The sequence below is a fragment of the Elgaria multicarinata genome, chromosome 11 (assembly GCF_023053635.1).
Source record: "Elgaria multicarinata webbii isolate HBS135686 ecotype San Diego chromosome 11, rElgMul1.1.pri, whole genome shotgun sequence".
NCBI lineage: Eukaryota > Metazoa > Chordata > Lepidosauria > Squamata > Anguidae > Elgaria > Elgaria multicarinata.
In genome coordinates this window covers 47,528,374-47,542,834 of record NC_086181.1, presented here as the reverse complement: position 1 = coordinate 47,542,834, position 14,461 = coordinate 47,528,374, and the positions used below count along the sequence as shown (strand labels likewise).

The window sequence follows — 14,461 nt, the reverse complement described above, 5'->3', positions numbered from 1 at the left end:
CATTAATAGAAGTCTAGCTCCCAAATCACGTGAGGTGCTGGTTCCTCTCTATTCGGCCCTGATCAAGCCTCATCTAGAGTATTGCGTCCAGTTCTGGGCTCCACAATTCAAGAAGGACGCAGACAAGCTGGAGCGTGTTCAGAGGAGGGCAACCGGGATGATCAGGGGTCTGGAAACAAAGCCCTATGAAGAGAGACTGAAAGAACTGGGCATGTTTAGCCTGGAGAAGAGAAGATTGAGGGGAGACATGATAGCACTCTTCAAATACTTAAAAGGTTGTCACCCAGAGGAGGGCCAGGATCTCTTCTCGATCCTCCCAGAGTGCAGGACACGGAATAACGGGCTCAAGTGACAGGAAGCCAGATTCCGGCTGGACATCAGGAAAAACTTCCTGACTGTTAGAGCAGTGCGACGGTGGAATCAGTTACCTAGGGAGGTTGTGGGCTCTCCCACACTAGAGGCATTCAAGAGGCAGCTGGACAACCCTCTGTCAGGGATGCTTTAGGGTGGATTCCTGCCTTGAGCAGGGGGTTGGACTTGATGGCCTTGTAGGCCCCTTCCAACTCTGTGATTCTATGATTCTATGAAGGTCAGCCTGTAAGATCACCCGGGATGGAAGTCGCAGCACTGTATTTAAGGGGAACTTTGGGAAGAAATGTCCTTGTGTGTGAAGCAAGGACGGGGCAGGAATTGGTTCAGTTTGCATTTTAATGGGAACAAACTACATTTTGCACTTTTGAACGTTTTGCGAACCGAAACTCAGTTTTTCTTTGAAACGTTCATGGCTCTGAATTTTGCAAGGGAGTTCTTTGATCAAAAAACATGTACGTAAAATGCATGTATTCGAGAAAATAATGTTCAGAAGGGCATTATATGCGGAAAACTGCTCAATGAAATGTATCTATTAGGCAAAAACGCATATAAAATATGCACAAAAAGTATAAGGAATTTTCTTGCACATTTTTTTTTAATATGTCAAAAAACAAAAACAAAAAAATACACACCCTCAAATGAACCAACTTAAGGCTGGAGAAATTCTCAACGTTCAAGATGAGCTAAACTTGAAGTTGGAAAAATGAGAAACTGAAATTGACGAATGTCTGCCCATAGCAGGTGGACATGATGTATGTCAAGTTGAGGCCAAAGGTCAAGGATCAGGTGCAGAAAGGTCAGGAGGGCGGATAGGTGCTTCTAGAAGTCAACCCTGGCCAAGAGGTTGGGCATTGGGGTCAGAGGTCAAGGGGAGAAGGTCACTGTAGAAGTGGCGAAGGGTCAAAACACGGTGCGCGGCGTGGACACGCAGGTCAGGCGTTACCTTGTCAAAGTAAGTTCCGGGCAACTGGATCTCCAGGTGATGGTTCCCATCAAACTTCACCACCAGCCCGAAATTTGTCTCTAGGACAGCGTAGATGCCGACCGTGGTGATGGAGACGCCGGGAATGCGCCCCTCCACGGGTGTCCGCACGCGCTGGCCGTCAAGCTGAGGGGAGACAAGACAGGCAAGTAGAACGGATCGGGGCTGAGCTCCCAAGACCTCTTCACGGCATCTTTCAACCAATTTAGAACCGCCCGGGCTACGGGTTTTTTTCCCCCTCCCGAGGCTTTCTGGGGAGTCTAAGGCTCAGCCGCCCTTCGCCGGCCCCTCGTCGGTCTGGGCAGGCCCCCTTACCAGCACCCGCCGGCTCTTCTGCAGGGTGACGGTGGCTCCTGCCACCTCCACGGTCACGAAGCGGAGGTAGGAGGCTTCCGGCTGGCCGCGCTCCTCATTCTTGGCCGTGATGTTGAAGAGCGGGAGGGGAGGGCCGCCACGACACACCGTCACCAATGTGTAGGTGCAGGTGCCCATGAAGGAGACCATGGTGCCGTCGAAGGTGAAGTAGTGGGGGTCGCCGGACACGTGGCAGGCAGCCACGCCTGGAGGGGAGGGAGGAGGAGGAGGAGATCAGAGCGAGGCACAAGGCGTGGGCCCTCCCCCTCTCTGGGAGCGCATGGATCCCGCTGGAGCTGCAGCCGCCCCTGGGGCAAGGCCTCACCTGTGTCCTGGCACCCCAGCAGGCCCTCCAGGGCCTGGCACTCTTGGACGGGGCTGCAGCTCCACTCCTGGCAGGTGGTGGCGTTGTGCGCGTCGCAGGTACAGCGCTGGGTGCAGTTGCTGTTCCCCATCCAGCTGTCACCAACCTGAGGAGGGAGGGAGGGAGGGAGGGAGGGAGGGAGGGGCGTTGGTGAAACAGTCCAGGCACGCTGCTAACTCTCCTCTTGCTGAGCACCCAAGAACCGCGGCTTCCTGTACTCCACCAAGCTCCCTTTCCCAGTTCCCCGCCTGTTGCGTAGATTTCTTCGGTTTATATCCCGCCTTTCTGCCCCCAAACGGTGCCCAAAGCAGCTGGCGTTTAGATGGCGAGAGGCGCCCTGGGGCAGGGCCCCCTCCCTGACTTGCTGAAGTCACACAGGAAAGCGCCACTTTGGCATGCAGTGAACGAGGGCATCCGAGACTAACGGCCACTTTGTATGTCAGCACACAGCGTCCTGGCTGGCGGCCCCACTTCTCCCCAAACCCAGCCACTCGGGTGGCATTTGGAGCAGGCGTCAGCTGCTTCCCCTGCTGCCACCCCCCGCTTTCATGTCCAGTCTGAGATCAGAGAGGATGACGGGGGATTCCTTCCGGGGGCCACATCCCTGGCGCTTTCCTGGAAACAAAGCCCTAGGAGGAGAGACTGAAAGAACTGGGCCTGTTCAGTCTGGAGAAGGTTGAGGGCAGACATGAGAGCACACTCTTCAAGTACTTGAAAGGTTGTCACCCAGAGGAGGGCCAGGATCTCTTCTCGATCCTCCCAGAGTGCAGGACACGGAATAACGGGCTCAAGTTAAAGGAAGTCAGATTCCAGCTGGGCATCAGGAAAAACTTCCTGACTGTTAGAGCAGTACGACAATGGAACCAGTGACCTAGGGAGGTTGTGGGCTCTCCCACACTAGAGGCCTTCAAGAAGCAGCTGGACAACCATCTGTCAGGGATGCTTTAGGGTGGATTCCTGCATTGAGCAGGGGGTTGGACTGGATGGCCTTAGAGGCCCCTTCCAACGCTACGATTCTATGACCCTGCCTGAGGGCCCACCAAGGCTGGCTTGGAGCTGCCACCTCCTCCCTCTTTGACCTCCTGGCACCCATCCTGTCCCAGAGCCTCAGCGCCTGGATGTGCATCATCCCCCCCACCGCACAGCCTGCTTCCCCACCCCTCTCACCGGATGGTACTGCCCGCTGGGGTCTGTGCAGCCGCACTGGTCGAGGGGGACGCATCGGTCTCCGCTGAGGACGTAGCCGTCGTCACAGACGCAGCCCTCCACGCAGGGCAGGCCGGGGCAGCTGTTCTGGGGGGCTGGCTCCATACAGGTGGCCGGGCAGGCTGGCCCGCAAGGCGTGTAGGAGCTGCCGGGGGGGCAGTTCAGCGCTGGAGAGGAAGACAGCGTGTCAGAAAAGGGCCCAGCCCTGCCGCAGTCCCTTGAGAACAAAGGCTGCTTCCATGCGAGAGCTGCCTTCTAACGCTGCTAAGGAAGCTTTTGCCAGATGTCTTGGACTGCAGGTGCCATCGTGGCTGGCTGGGGATGATGGGACTTGCAGCCCAACACATCTGGAGGGCGCCAGGTTGGCGAAGGCTGTGCTAAGGCATTGCTTTCCCACAATTAGTGGAAAGTGGAGTCAAAACAGAATAAAAAACAATTTGTCCACTACAGGATTATTTTGTTCTCTTGTTTTTGGCAAGTTCGCTCGCTTCAGGCGCTGCGCGTAACTTGCCATTATTTCCCCAGCCATGCTGAATCGGAAGCATGAAAGCCAGCGGTACTTGCCAAGAGGAAGCTTTTGATTAAAGGCACAAGGGGGCTCTTAACAGGTTCAAGGAATGCATTGCGCTCTCTACACCAGGGTTCTGCCTTTAGGACGCAGGTTGCTGCTGCTTTTGAGAAAACCCAGTGCTTCCACTGCTGTGGGGTGGCGGCAGCTAATTCCATCGCAAAAGGCAACACAGGCTTTCCAGTGGCCACGTAGCTTGCCAGGACAGCCCCCTGCCTGGCTTCAGGGGTCCCCTTCCACCCGGGAACACCTCCGCCTTGATGCCGGAGCGAGGTCGGACGGCGGAAGGGCTGCGTTCGCTTCACTCCATCGTAAAAAGCCAGGGTAACTCCCCAACTTTTAAAATCCGCAGCTTTGTGGACTGCGAGGTGGCTGCTGCGTTGTATAACCGACGCAGTGCCACGTCGCAGCCCCTCAAGGGCTTTTAAACCGTATAGGAAGTCCCCAGGCAGGATGGCCCTGTTACCCATCCTTCTTGAGCGCCAGTCTATCCCTCTGTGGTTCTCTAGACGGCCACACACTCCTTTTCCTGCAAACACCACTCATTCGGTGGTCTTCCGGCTTTTGCTCGGTCCCCCCCTTCTAAAAGGATGAGATGCCCGCCCCCCAAGGCCTTTAACTAAAACCTTGCTGGTGTTTTTGCCCCCCGGAGAGCTTCTCTGAAATGGAATTTGACTCTCAGGATTCTGCACCCCTGGGTTAGAGGGGTCCTGGAAAAACCCACGAACGGACTCCTGTCTCAAGGCTGGGGACTGAACCCGGCCACCCCAGGGGCTTCGTGGCCCTTCCCTGTTTCCTTCGTGTTTCCTTGCACCGTGTGAACGATCAACGTGTTCTTAACTTTGCTGTGAGCCGCCTGGAGAAGCCTGTTTGTTGCACTGCAGCCTGTAAATCGGGGGTGGGGGGTGGGCTCTTGTGGCCCTCCAGAGGTGTTGGCCTTCAGCTCCCACGATCCCTGACCCTTGGGCGTGGGTGGCCCAAACCTCTCTGGGGCCAGAAGCCGCCCACCCTAAACGCTGGGAATCAATGAAAGAAACCTTACGGCAGAAGCTGCTCTTCCTCCAGGTGATGGTGACCCCGGCTTGGGCGCAGCGGTCGGCGTAGGACTGCAGAGCGAAGCAGAGGGAGCCGGAATCCCCTCCTGTGCCGCAGAGGTCGTAGAAGCAGCCCTCAAAGGCCCCCTCGGGGGGGACCTGGCTGTGGCAGGGGGCAAAGGGACCTGGGGAAACAATGAGGCAGGGGGCGTGTGAGTGTCTCACCGAACACCCCCCCTCCCCGCAACCCTTCCCTCTGGCAAAGAACCCAGGCGTCCTGGCTCTCCAGAGGAACCCAGGGACCTGCCCCCCCTTCACAGCCTCACCTTGGGGGTCGGTGAGGATCCCACAGCTGGTGGGTCTCTGAGCTTCCTCCGCAATGTCCTCGTCGCATTCGCCTGGGTTCCCTGTGTTGGTGCAGCTGCAAAGGAGGCCGCGGCACCAGTGACTTGCCCGCCCTGGCATTTCAGAGCGCAGGATAGCCAGGCCCAAGCTGGAGCACTCCAGGTGGCTCGGACAACAACTCCCATCATCTCCAGCTGGGATGGGGATGATAGGAGTTCAACCCATCCAGAAATCTGCTTTAGGGATGCACCCCCTTTTCCTCCCCGTCCTGCTTTGATAAAAGTTTCAAGGGAGAGGATTCTTTTTCATTGCCGCCTCAACAGAACCCCCCCTTGTGACCCCTTCCTGCCCACCCACCCAGCCCCAGACCCCTGTCCCTCTTCAAGACCGCCATGGCAGCCCGGAAATGAAATGTTGCTCCAGTTTGAAATTTTGGAATGATCTGATATTTTTTTAATGTGTCATTTTGAGGGATATTTAAAGCAGGGGTGGGGGTGGGAGAAGCAGTACCTTGAAGGCGCAATCCCATGCATGTTTTGACGGGGGGGGGGAAGGTCCTAGTATTGCATATTAAGCTCACTCGTTAAACGTCTACTACTTCACCAAATCCATTTGCAAAAACCAGAACCGATACAAGTTTATAGATTTCCACTCACTGCACTCTAGAATCGAACTGTGGCTCTAACTGGGGATGTAGGATACAGAAAAAGTCAGGAGCAAACAATTTTGAATCATTGGAAGTAAATTCAGTTTGGGGTCATTTGCCGAGGAAACTCTTTCCTTCCAAATCTGCTTCGGTGGGGATAGCAGCTCCAAACCAAGGGGTCACGGATGTGGTGGCCGTGGGTATCAAGGTACCCAGGGATGCCTTTATTGGTGCCTGCCAGGGCTCTCTGTCCCTCCTGATTTTTATTTTATTTCTGAAAGGTTCTTTTTAGTAATATTAACAAAATAACGGGGCCTGCAGGATGGTGCACTGCAAAGTGTGGCTCTCTGGTGCCATCTGTATGTGGGCTCAAAACACTGCCTTTGCCTTTTGGAGCTCAGACTTAGGCCTCTAGGGGCCACTCGCTCTTCTTTCCGCCTCACCAGCTTGCCTTCTGGGAAATGAGCACTTGGTGACGGGCCACGGGCCATCGCAGCAGCCCTTTTATGAACGGGCAAGCCCTCCCCCCCAGCCATTTTGTGAGAGCGCCCGAGGCTCCTTTAGAATTCCAAATGCGCCACCGCCGGCCAGCAGCAGCTGCCTTGGAAGGAGGCCCATAGAATCATAGAATAGCACAGTTGGAAGGGGCCTCCAAGGCCATCGAGTCCAACCCCCTGCTCAAGGCAGGAATCCACCCTACAGCATCCCTGACAGATGGTTGTCCAGCTGCCTCCTGACGGCCTCTAGGGTGGGAGAGCCCACAAGCTCCCTAGGTAACTGATTCCACCGTCGCACTGCTCTAACAGTCAGGAAGTTTTTCCTGATGTCCAGCTGGAATCTGGCTTCCTTTAACTTGAGCCCGTTATTCCATGTCCTGCACTCTGGAAGGATCGAGAAGAGATCCTGGCCCTCCTCTGTGTGACAACCTTTCAAGTATTGGAAGAGTGCTCTCATGTCTCCCCTCCATCTTCTCTTCTCCAGGCTAAACCTGCCCAGTTCTTTCAGTCTCTCTTCACAGGACTTTGTTTCCAGACCCCTGATCATCCTGGTTGCCCTCCTCTGAACACGCTCCAGCTTGTCTGCGTCCTTCTTGAATTGTGGAGCCCAGAACTGGACGCAATACTCTAGATGAGGCCTAACCAGGGCCGAATAGAGAGGAACCAGTACCTCACGTGATTTGGAAGCGATACTTCTATTAATGCAGCCCAAAATAGCATGTTCTGCCTGACAGCACATCCCGCCCGGGAAAAGGTGTGTCGTTCGGAACCCCGGCCTCTTATTAACCCTAATGCATCTTCTGACCGGGAAATTCCGGAGCACGGTGGAGTTTTGCCGGGGGTGTTTGGCAGGCCCTCGGAGGACTCACTCACCCAAGGTCTCCGGCATCCGGGACCTGCCAGCTCTCACCCAGCCGGTCGGGATCCGCCCCAGCCGACGTGCCGTTGGGCATGAGGTTGTCATCCGAAGAGTTCCCGTTGTAATTGCCTGGAAAAGGAGAACAGCCATAAGAAGACGTTGCAGGGCAGCGTACCCGGAGGCTGCTGGCAGAGCGGGAGGCGAGGGCTGCTGTCCCAGGGCGGGAGGTAAATGCAGCTGGCCCAAAGGCGGGCACACCCAGCCCTCTCTCGTAAGAAGCGAAGAAGAGCCCTGAGGCGGGATCAGGCCCAGGGTCCATCCCGTCCAGCACTCTGTTCACACAGGGGCCAAGCAGCCGTCAGCCAGGGACCCATAATTAGGATACAGGTGCAACAGCACCCTCCCACCCATCCTCCCCAGCAACTGGTGCACGCAGGCTTCCTGCCTCTGACGCTGGAGGTGGCACACAGCCCTCAGGGCTAGTAGCCATGGACCACCTTCCCCTCCTCTGCTCACGCCCTGTCTCCTAGGCTGATCCTCTTCACCCCAGGAGCATATCGAGGACACAGGGAGGACATAGAACGGTGGTGAGATGCAGGCCCCGGGGACCAAATCCGGCCATCCTAGGGCCCCAGTCTCCCCAGCCCATCTCCTCTGACCAGCAAGCGTTCCCCCTCTTCTAAAAGGCTGGAATGGCTCTCCCCCAGCGAAGGCTGGCTTAGTTAGTGGCGGGAAGGGCTTTCAGCTGAAACACGGTGGAATTCTGGCCCCGCCCTGTTGCCTTTGGCCCCGCCCATCAGTGGAATGTGCCCCTCCCCCAACACACCCGCCCAGGTCTTCCCTGAAATGGAATTCAGCCCTCGGGCTGGAAGAGATTCTGCTAGGACCACGTGCCTGGGGACGCGTCCCTTGGCTCTCCAGGGGACCCTCTTTCCAGCAGGCAGGAATCGGGTGCCACTGTAAACAGGGAACTTCAACGGGAGGTGCCAGGATTCGAACCTGGGGCCTTGGCGATGCAAAGTACGTGCTTCTCCCCATCCCACCTCCTTTTAGCAGCGAGGTCCCACGGGCGTCCCAGAACGCCCGAGGTACCTCTCAGCCTCCCCCACCTCTGGATCAACCGCGCCGGGTCCACGATTCCGCTCACCGCAGAGGCCGCAAAGTTGTTCGCTGAAGGCGGATGGGACGGAAATATCGACGTGGTGATTCCCGTCGAATCGCACCCGGAGGCCGAAATCCGTTTGCAGCAAAACAGAGGTGCCGCTGAGGCGCACGGAGACCTGGCCCCCGGCCACGGCCACGGGCAACGTCACCCGCTGGTCGTTCACCTGCGTCGGAAAGAGGCAGATTGAGGGGGGGGCATCAGAACGGGCAGAGCGTGGGGGTAGAGAGGCTTTGGGGTCCGCAGGCGTGGGGGGGACACTCACGTTGACCTTCCGCCCCTTCAGCAGTGCGATCCGGCTGCCGTGGACGTCCACGCTGACAGACTTGACGTAGGAGACCTGTGTGTTGGCTCCCCGGTGCTCGTTCGTGGCCTCGACCCGGAAGGTGGGCAGGCCGGAGGTGGCGTTGCAGAGGGCAGAGAGCAGGTAGGTGCAGGTGCCCATGAAGTGGAAGAGGCGGCCGTCATACGTGGTGTAGTGGGGGTCTCCGTAGACGGTGCAGATCGCGTCATCTAGGGAGAGGGGGGTCAGGGGTCAGTCCCACCACCCCACGGGCCCCTGGAGGCCAGCGCCGCCCGAGGCGGGCTGCTCCTGACATGAAGAGCAGCTTTCTCCCGAGGCGGGATTTGTGCAGCATGGTTACACTGTGCTTCTGGGCATGTACAGAGCGACTGTTCCACAGCACAAAGCCACCACGGCCAGCGTTCACCCTGGCGGCTGCCTGAAATTCACATCAACCTACCTGGAAGCATTTGCACCTTTAATCATGGATGTGTGGGTGGTGAACTGAATTTCTTTAACGGTGAGGGGAATAAGCCTAGAGGTGCTCTCTTCAACGGTGGTATTATTATGATTATGATTATGATTATGATTATGATTATGATTATGATTATTATTGCTATTGTTATTACTACAGGAACAATGACAAAAATGATCGATATTCTCTAGAGAACCCAGGAGTCCTGTCCTGTTCTCCTGCCACACTCCCTTTTTGGAGACCCCCAAATTCTGGAGTATCGGGAGGCTATACTGAGTCAGGCCCTGGGTCCATCTAGCCCAGTATTGCTGACACTGACTGGCAGCAGCGTCTCCCCAGGGTGTCAGGCAATGCTTCTGGGGGTCGAACCAGGTACCTTCCACATTGGAAACATGCGCTCTCCCACTGAGCCACGGCCCCTCATGACAAGTCACGGGACCAGGCTCTCGTCCCACACACAATGTTTGCTGCTGCATAGCGGTCATTGATACTATTTATTTCTGCGCCCTTATCTGGACAGAGATAGCCTAGCTACAGTGATCCATGCTCTGATAACCTCTCGTTTGGATTACTGCAATGCGTTATACGTGGGGCTGCCTTTGAAAGCGGTCCAGAAGCTTCAGCTGGTACAAAACAGGGCAGCCCACCTACTAACAGGGACTGGCCGGCGAGACCACATCGCACCAGTCCTTTTACACCTATATTGGCTGCCAGTCCAGGTCCGGGCCCAATTCAAAGTGCTGGTATTGACATTCAAAGCCCTAAATGGTTTGGGGCCAGGTTATTTGAAGGAACGCCTCCTCCCATATGTACCTGCCTGGACCCTAAGGTTATCCTCAGGGGTCCTTCTCCGCGAGCCCCTGCCAAGAGAAGTGAGGCAGGTGGCTACCAGGAGGAGCAGGGCCTTCTCTGCTGTGGCACCCCGGCTGTGGAATGAGCTCCCTAAGGAGGTTCACTTGGCACCTACGTTATATTCTTTTAGACGCCAGGTGAAGACCTTTTTATTCTCCCAGTATTTTAATAGCCTATAAATTAATTTTAACTTTACTTTTTAAAATTTGTATTTTAAATTTGTTCAACTTTCTGCATTGCTGCTCAGTTTTATCCTGGTTGTGTTTTTTGTATTTTATTTTATTTTATTTATTTATTTATTTGTGATATTTATATACCGCTCCCCATTCAAGATTTTGGAGCGACGTACAAGATAAAATAAAAACAAAACCAGAATAAAACACCTTAAAATAGATTTTTAAAAGAGGCAAAATGCTTCTTTTATACTAGGCTTTTGTTTGTTTTATATTTTGAATGGTTTTCATGGTTTTAATTTCTGTAAACCATGCAGAGAGCTTCGGCTATTGGGCGGTGTAGAAATGCAATAAATAAATAAAATAAAACATAATTTTCTTTCCTTCTTTCTTCTTGATGCTAATTGAATTTGTCTATTTAGGAGCCGCGTTTTAAGAAAACTCCTTTGGGGTCTTCTTTCCCTGACCAAACTGCAGCCTCTCTCTCTCTCTCCTTAAAGTGCGCACCCCATGAAACACACTTGACTCCCGTGTGCCTTTACCTGCTGCCGCAATGGCGATGCCCGTGGCTGAGGCTTTTACCTGGAGGCTGTGCTGGACTCTTGGTTGTTGATCCTGTAGAAACCGTGGACATGGAGGTGGGCTTGGCCGTGGCTGCCGTTCCAGGCTCCGGCCCAACAGGGATGCTCGTGCTGCTTATCTCGGGACTGCCAACCGTGGCGGTGGTGAGGTTGGTGGAGGGTTCAGTTGTGGTTGGCGTAGTGTATGGGGTGGTGGCGCTGCCGTGGCTTGTAACAGAAGGGGTGGAGACGGGGCTGGTCACGGGACTGGTGTGGTTGGTGGTGGAACTGCCCTGGTTGCTGCCTGGGGTTGTAGACGTGCCTCTGGTGGTCGTGGTGCCTTGGCTTGGGGTTGTAGCATTGGCGTGGCCAGTGGAGGGGGTGTGGCTGCTGGTTGGTCTAGCGGTGGTGGTAGTGGTGAAGCTAGTCTGGCTGCTGGTCCACACGGAGCCAGTGGTAGAGGGCTTGCTGTGACCTGGGGTACTGGTTATATTGGGATGGGTGGGGATAGGGCTGGCGGTGGTCCACGTAGCACTGGTGTGGCTAGTGACTGTACTGGTGTGGCCAGGGGTGGTCTGGTTGCTGCTAGGGGTGGCGTGGCTGCTTGTGGTGGCGAGGGAACTGGCATGACCAGGGGTCGAAGCAGTAATGTTTGGGTTGGCGTGGCCAGTGGTGGTACTGGGTGGGCTACCGCTAGTGTGGCCAGTGGAAATGCTTATGGTGGTGGCTGAGTCGGTGTAGTTAGTGGTTGTACTTGTGTGGCCAGGGGTGGTCTGGTTGCTGCTGGGGGTGGCGTGGCTGCTTGTGGTGGCGAGGGAACTGGCATGACCAGGGGTCGAAGCAGTAATGTTTGGGTTGGCGTGGCCAGTGGTGGTACTGGGTGGGCTACCGCTAGTGTGGCCAGTGGAAATGCTTATGGTGGTGGCTGAGTCGGTGTGGTTAGTGGTTGTACTTGTGTGGCCAGGGGTGGTCTGGTTGCTGCTGGGGGTGGCGTGGCTGCTTGTGGTGGCGAGGGAACTGGCATGACCAGGGGTCGAAGCAGTAATGTTTGGGTTGGCGTGGCCAGTGGTGGTACTGGGTGGGCTACCGCTAGTGTGGCCAGTGGAAATGCTTATGGTGGTGGCTGAGTCGGTGTGGTTAGTGGTTGTGTGGCCAGGGGTGGTCTGGTTGCTGCTAGGGGTGGCGTGGCTGCTTGTGGTGGTGAGGGAACTGGCATGAGCAGGGGTTGAAGCAGTAACGTTTGGGCTGACGTGGCCAGTGGTGGTACTGGGTGGGCTACCACTAGTGTGGCCAGTGCTGGGCAGGGGTGTGTGGCCAGTGGAAATGCTTATGGTGGTGGCTGAGTCGGTGTGACTGGTGGCCGTGCTTGTCTCGACGTGGCTGCCGGTGGTGGAGATGGTGGCTGCGGTGGTCTTGCTCGTGGCAGTGGTTTGGTTCTCTTGGCCGGTGGCAGCTGAGACGGTGCTGGCGAGAGTGGTGTGCTGGCCACTCTGGGTGGTGGTTGCATCACCAGGCAGAGTAGTGTTGGGAGTCGCGTGTCTTGTGGTGGTAAAGGATCCGTGGCTGGTAGTCGTGGCTCCACCTGCCGTGGAGCTCCCGGTCGCTGGTTGGGGTTTGGTAACGGTGGAGTTCTGGGGCTTGCTGGGGGTGGTAGGGTGTCCGCCGTGGGTTGTCGTGGCATTGTGACTGGTGGATGTGGAGCTGACGGTTGAAGGACCGGCTGTTGGTGCTGGGGTTCCAGAGGCTCCTGGGAGAAGAGAAGACAGAGCCCTACGTTTCACCTCCTTGGAGATGCCCACGCCGTGGATCTCTCCGGGGTACTATTTTAGTTTCGCTCTGCTATATGCCGCTTGGAGCGGGAAACCGACCTACACATTGTAGCATGCAACTAAACACTCCAGCACAAGGGACCCCAGGCAGGCTCACGCCGAGCAGGGCCACACCTTTGTGCACATGTCCTAAACAAGGCCGCTCTTGCGCCTTCCATGGCCGTTCATGTTCGTTGCACCTGAGCGGATGCTTTGCCCAGCGTCTGAAACTGCGCACCGAGCAGGCGCCCCTTGAACTGCCGGCGGGCAGAGCTTGAGCTGCGCTCTGGAGCCTCGTTGGGGCGCCCTTCCTGGGATATGTGGGAGGAGCCCCAGGGGGCCGTGGGGGTGGGGGGGTTACGTCCCCTGCCGGCACTGCAGCTTTCCCCAGAATGCAACCACTCGCAGCTACAGCACTACTTCCAAGCGTGCATGCTTCCATGCGCTTGTGAGTGCGCACATACTACTACTACTACTATTTATTTATTACCAGCCTCTCCCTCCGGATCGAGGCGGGGAACAACACCAAATGCAATGTGATACATAAAATTAGTTAAAAGAGCATATAAAACCAATACGATATTAAAATAACAATCACAGCATCTTAAAATTCTTAGGTTCCACCACAAATCATGCAGTCGAGTTTCCCGCATTTGGGGAAATCGCAGGGGTCAGCAGGTCCGGAGTGCAACGGATGAGCCTCACTTTGGGAAAACCACCTTCGTGGTCATGGTGCCTCCCCTGCCAGGTCAGTCTGGCCCGCACGCTTTCTGAGCGTGCCAACCCCAGAACACAGAGCCCCGTGGGGAGACCCCGTCCCGTCCCGGCCTCACCTGCACACGGCCCCCTCCGCACGGAGATGTTGTCCAGCGCCACGTCCAAGTAAGGGTTGCTCCCCCGGACCACCTCGAAAAGCACCTGTGTCAAAAGAGGAGGGTCAGTCCAGGATCCCTCCTCCTGAGGCCTGCCGCAAACCCCCAGCCACCGGCTCCCTCGGTCACCCCAAGCACTGCCCCCAAAACATGCACATTCTTGGAGACAAGCAACCGACCACATGCCACGGCTGAACTGGGGACAATGAGAAGGGGAAGCAGAGCCGTTCCACCAGCTTAGTTTTTTCCTCTGCCCTCCCCGTTCCTTTTGCCTCGTGTGTCGTCTCTTTTCAGATTGTGAGCCTGCAGGAATGCCTTGTTTTACTGATTAAATGTAAGCCACCCCGTGAGTCTGTTTTGGCTGAGGAGCAGGATAAAAATACTCCGAGTAAGACAAGTCATCAGCCACTTATCCCCCACCCGGGTCCTCTGTTTGGAGCGAGGGCAGCCCTCCCCCCTCAGTGCCTCCCCACCCACCTGGCTCGGCTGGGGTCCACCGACCGGCACCGTCACAGATCCTAAGAGCCACGCGGGGCTTTGGATCCCAGTCCGGGACCAGAGAAGGGCGGGTGCTCTGGACGGGCCCTCCACCAGCACCCGGAGCTGCGTCTCGACTTCCACAATGCCGTACATGTAGTAGTAGAATTCCACGCACGCGTCGGTGTCCATGCAGAACGGCCGGCTGGACAGGCGCACGGATTGGCCCGGCCGCACGTCGCCCCCTTCCACGTAGATGTAGTAGCCCTCTATGGAAAGGGAAGGGAAGGCAGGCCAGAGGGGTGAGTGCTCAGGCCGGGCGTTTCCGGGGCCAAGTTAGACAAGACCCCGGAGAGAGACACAACTCAAGAAGGATGGGAAAGGTGCGGCAAAGCGCCTGCCACGATCTGGGGGGCGGACACCTCCCCTACAAGGAAAGACCAACACGGGGTCTCCAACGTGGGGCCCATGAGCCAGAAGGTGCCGGCGGACCCTCCCTTTGCCCTACCCCCCCCCTCCCAGGCTCCCTTGTCCCCTCCTGATTTGCATTTTATTCCTTAACATTTTCTTTT

The 14,461-nt window shown here is 56.3% G+C and overlaps 1 non-coding gene across 1 annotated transcript; it reads right to left on the bottom strand.

Annotated features, from left to right (window-relative positions):
• Positions 1–13,133: 13,133 nt before the first annotated feature.
• Positions 13,134–13,296, bottom strand: LOC134407073 (U1 spliceosomal RNA). The gene has a single exon (XR_010026004.1). It is a non-coding gene; the product is annotated as a U1 spliceosomal RNA (small nuclear RNA).
• Between the last annotated feature and the right edge of the window lie 1,165 nt (positions 13,297–14,461).